We start from the raw sequence: 5,197 nt of genomic DNA on the forward strand, positions 1-5,197 counted from the left end.
AAATGGCAGCTCTGCCACTCACCCTCTGGGTGACCTTAGGCCTCATTGCTTGGCCTTTCTTCATTTGTAAAACAGAGACGGAAAAGGAGGCTATAACTATTATTCTTACTTTCTGCACTACAGTAATATTGATAATCTTTTTCTGGGCTAAAGAAGGAATATGGAAAGTTGTTTCAGTACTTGGAGGCAATTGTTGTGGAGTGTTGAATAAGCTCTTAGAATAGTTGAACCACAAGTGCAAATTTGCCTTCCTTTAATTTGTCTCCTCTACCTTCTTCTTCTTCTTTTTAATTTATTATTGTGCATTAGGTGAAAGTTTACAGAGCAAATTAGCTTCCCATTCGATAGCTTGTACATAGTGTTCCGTGGCATTGGTTTCATTTCCCACAATGTGCCAGTGCTCCCCCCATTTCAGTCCTAGCTTCCTTGTTTCTTTTTGTCCTAAATTGCTACCCCTTCCTGCCTTCTCATCTTTGCTTTTGGGCAGATGTTGCCCTTTAGATCTTGTATAAATGATTGTTCTAAGGAGCATGTTCCTCTCGGGTCTTATTGTTTATTTTATGGGCTTTCTATGGTTTGGCTGAAGGGTGGTCTCCAGGAATGGCTTCAGTTCCAGTTCTCCTCTACCTTTCTTGACAGCACCTTTGTTTCTAGCTACATATATTTAGGTGAGCTCTAGGATAAAAGTTTTTTCCTTTCTTTTTAGGTCCCTAAATTCCAGCCTTGAAGATTGTCTAAGTGTTTCAAGGCTTGGCCTGGATATTGTTTGTTGAATATTAAATCCAAACCTCAGTAGTAAATGTTGGGTGGACATAAAAAGATGATATACAAGACTCTGCAGTGCCTATTGATCATTTCTATGTGACAACAAACTGGTTGGTGAACAGAGCCAGAGGCAACCAGCCTGGAAGATATGGCTGCCGGGTTCACATGGCTTAGATGGGAAGGGTCGCCCATTGAAGGCACACCATTGCGTGGTGGCACACAGGGTGGGAAACTCTCCGGTGATATTTGTAATCTTGTATTGACCGTCCATAAGAGGATTTTAATGCATCTTCTTCAATTCTCAGGTTCATCAGCATTTTTCTTTGGCCCTTGAAACTCAGCAACAACCAGTAACAACCAGTTGCCGTCAAGTCAGTTCTGACTAATGACAACCCTATGTGTGTCAGAGTACAACTGTGCTTCATAAAGTTTTCAATGGCTGATTTTTTTCAAAATAAATTGCCAGGCCTTTCTTCCAGGGTGCCTCTGGGTGGACTCAAACTTTCAACCTTTTGGTTAGTAGTCAAGCACATTAACTGTTTACTCAATTCCTGAAAATCAGCAACTTAGAATATTTACCCTTACAAGACTTCTAAAGTGAATCACTTGGACAGAGAAGTAGTCTTTCAAATATCTTTGCTAATGTACCCACAAAAGAATTTTGAAAAATCTATGTAATCCGTTTCACATTTTAAAGTTGTTGTTGTTGCTGTTGTTAGGTGCCATTGAGTCCATTCCAACTCATAGCTACACCATGTACAACAGAATGAAACACTGCCCGGTCCTGCGCCATCCTCACAATCCTTGTTATGCTTAAGCCCATTGTTGCAGTCACTGTGTCAATCCGTCTTGCTGAGGGGCTACCTCTTTTTCGCTGACCCTCTACTTTGCCAAGCAAGATGTCCTTTTCCAGGGACGAATCCCTCTTGATAACATGTCCAAAGTAAGTGCGATGTAGTCTCGCCATCCTTGCTTCTAGAATTCTAGAATACTAGAATTCTACTAGAATACTAGAATTCTGTACTTCTTCCAGGACACATTTGTTCGTTCTTTTGTCAGTCCGTGGTATATTCAGTATTCTTTGCCAACACCACAATTCAAAGGCATTGATTCTTCTTCATTCCTCCTTATCATCATCCAGCTTTCAAATGCCTATGAGGCAATTGAAAACACCATGGCATGGGTCAGGTGCACCTTAGTCTTCAAGGTGACAACTTTGCTTTTTAACACTTTGAAGAGGTCTTTTGCAGCAGATTTGCCTAATGCAATATGTCATTTGATTTCTTGACTGTTGCTTCCATGAGTGTTGATCCTGGATCCAAGTAAAATGAAATCCTTGACAACTTCAACCTTTTCTCTGTTTATCATGATGTTGCTTATAGGTCCAGTTGTGAGGATTTTTGTTTTCTTTATGTTGAAGTGTAATCTATACTGAAGGTTGTGGTCTTTGATCTTCATCAGTAAGCGCTTCAAGTCCTCTTCACTTTCAGCAAGCAAGGTTGTGTCATCTGCATGTCGCAGGTTGTTAACGAGTCTTCCTCCAGTCCTGATGCCCCATTCTTCTTCATGTAGTGCAGTTTCTCGGATTATATGCTCAGCATACATATTGAGTAGATATGGTGAAAGGATACAACCCTCACACACACACACCTTTTCTGACTTTAAACCATGAAATATTCCCTTGTTCTGTTTGAAGACTGCCTCCTGATCTATGTACAGGTTCCTCATGAGCACAATTCAGCGTTCTGGAATTCCCATTCTTCAAAATGTTATCCGTAATTTGTTGATTCACACAGGCAAATGTCTTTGCATAGTCAATAAAACACAGGTAAACATCTTTCTGGTATTCTCTGCTTGCAGCCAGGATCCATCTGAAATCACCGATGATATCCCTAGTTCCACATCCTTTTCTCAATCTGACTGGAATTTCTGGCAGCTCCCTGTCAATACACTGCTGCAGCCGCTTTTGAATAATCTTCAGCAAAATTTTACTTGCGTGTGATATTAATGACATTGTTCAGTACTTGTCGCATTCTGTTGGATCACCTTTCTTGGGAATAGGCATAAATATGGATCTCTTCCAGTTGGTTGGCCAGGAAGCTGTCTTCCAAATTTCTTGGCACAGATGAGTGAGTACTTCCAGCACTGCATCCTTCTGTTGAAACATCGCAGTTGGTATTCTGTCAATTCCTGGAGCCTTGTTTTTCACCAATGCCTTCAGTGCAGCTTGAACTTCTTCCTTCAGTACCACTCGTTCCTGATCATATGTTACTTCCTGAAGTGGTTGAATGTTGACCAGTTCTTTTTGGTATAGTGACTCTGTGTATTCCCTCCAACTTCTTTTGATACTTCCTGTGTTGTTCAGTATTTTCCCCAAAGAATCCTTCAATATTGCAACTCAAGGCTTGAATTTTTTCTTCAGTTCTTTCAGCTTAAGAAATGCTGAGCATGTTCTTCCTTTTTGGTTTTCTATCTCCTAGTCTTTGCATATGTCATTATAATACTTTGCTTTCGTGAGGTGCCCTTTGAAATCTTCTGTTCAGCTCTTTTACTTCATCATTTCTTTCATTTGCTTTAGCTACTTGACCTTCAAGAGCAAGTTTCAGAGTCTCTTCTGACATCCATTTTGGTCTTTTCTTTTTTTCCTGTCTTTTTAATGACCTCTTGTTTTCTTTATGTATGATGTCATTCCACAACTTGCCTGGTCTTTGCTCATTAGTGTTCAATGCGTCAAATCTATGCTTGAGATGGTCTCTAAATTCAGATGGGATATACTCAAAGTCATAGTTTGGCTCTCATGGACTGTTCTAATTTGCTTCAGCTTCAACTTGAAATTACATATGAGCAAAAGCTCCTGGCCTTGTTCTGACTGATGATATTGAGCTTTTCCATCGTCTCTTTCCACAGATATAGGCAATTTGATTCCTGTGTATTCCATCTGGTGAGGCCCACGTGTATAGTCACCGTTCATGTTGGAGAAAAAAGATATTTGCAATGAAGAAATCGTTGGTCTTGCAAAATTCTAACATGTGATTTCCGGCATTGTTTCTCTCACCAAGGCCATATTTTCCAACTACTGATCCTTCTTTGTTTCCAACTTTCGCGTTCCAATCACCAGTAATTATTTAATGCATCCTGATTGCATATTTGATCAATTTCAGACTGCAGAGGTTGGTAAAAATCTTCAATTTCTTCATCTTTGGCCTTAGTGATTGGTGCGTAAATGTGAATCATAATCGTATTAACTGGTCTTCCTTGTAGGTGTATGGATATAATCCTATCACTGACAGCATTGTACTTCAGGATAGATCTTGAAATGTTCTTTTTGACGATGAATGCAATGTCACTTCTCTTCAAGTTTTCATTGCTGGCAGAGTAGACCATATGATTGTCTGATTCAAAATGGCCCATACCAGTCCATTTCAGCTAACTAATGCCTAGGATATTGATATTTATGCTCTCCATTTCATTTTTGATGTTTCCAATTTTCTTAGATTCATAGTTTGTACATCCCACGTTCTGATTATTAACAGATGTTTGCAGCTGTTTCTTCTCATTTTGAGTCGTGCCACCTTAGCAAATGAAGGTCCCAAAAGCTTGACTCCATCCAGGTCATTAACGTCGACTCTACTTTGAGGAGACAGTTCTTCCCCAGTCGTATTTTGAGTGCCTTCCAACCTAAGGGGTTCATCTTCCGGCACTATATCAGACAATGTTCTGCTGCTATTCATAAGGTTTTCACTGGCTAATTCTTTTCAGAAATAGACCGCTGGGTCTTTCTTCCTAGTCTGTCTTAGTCTGGAAGCTCAGCTGAGACCTGTCCACCCTGGGCGACCCTGTTGGCATTTGAATACCAGTGGTATAGCTTTCAGCATCACAGCAACACGCAAGCCCTCACAGTATGACAAACTGACAGATGCATGGGGGTTTTAAAGTTGGTATTTCAAATATATTATTGTAAATTTAACTAATTGAAAAGAATGTGATTTCCACAAATAAATATTCGATATTTTAAAAGTAAAGCCATTACGGCCATTTAAAAATACACAAATAAGTTCTTTTTTAAGTCAAGATTTTTGCATCATTAATTTTTTCTTATTGAACTTGTATTTTCATTTTGCTTCCCATAAATAATTTTATCCAAATTAAAAAAATAAATTTTATGCTTTAAAGTCTCTTCTGGTCACCCTATCATTCTTCTCTGCAATAACATTTATATGTACATTTATATTAAATTGTTTCATTTTAAAGGTAATTAAAAAACTTTCAACAAAAAAAAGCCCTGGCCTGGATGATTTCACTGGAGAATTCTACCAAACTTTCAGAGAAGAGTTAACACCACTACTGCTAAAGGTATTTCAGAGCATAGAAAAGGATGGAATACTCCCAAACTCATTCTCTGAAGCCAGCATAACCCTGATACCAAAACCAG

The sequence above is a fragment of the Trichechus manatus genome, unplaced genomic scaffold (genome assembly GCF_000243295.1).
Source record: "Trichechus manatus latirostris isolate Lorelei unplaced genomic scaffold, TriManLat1.0 scaffold00204, whole genome shotgun sequence".
Lineage (NCBI taxonomy): Eukaryota > Metazoa > Chordata > Mammalia > Sirenia > Trichechidae > Trichechus > Trichechus manatus.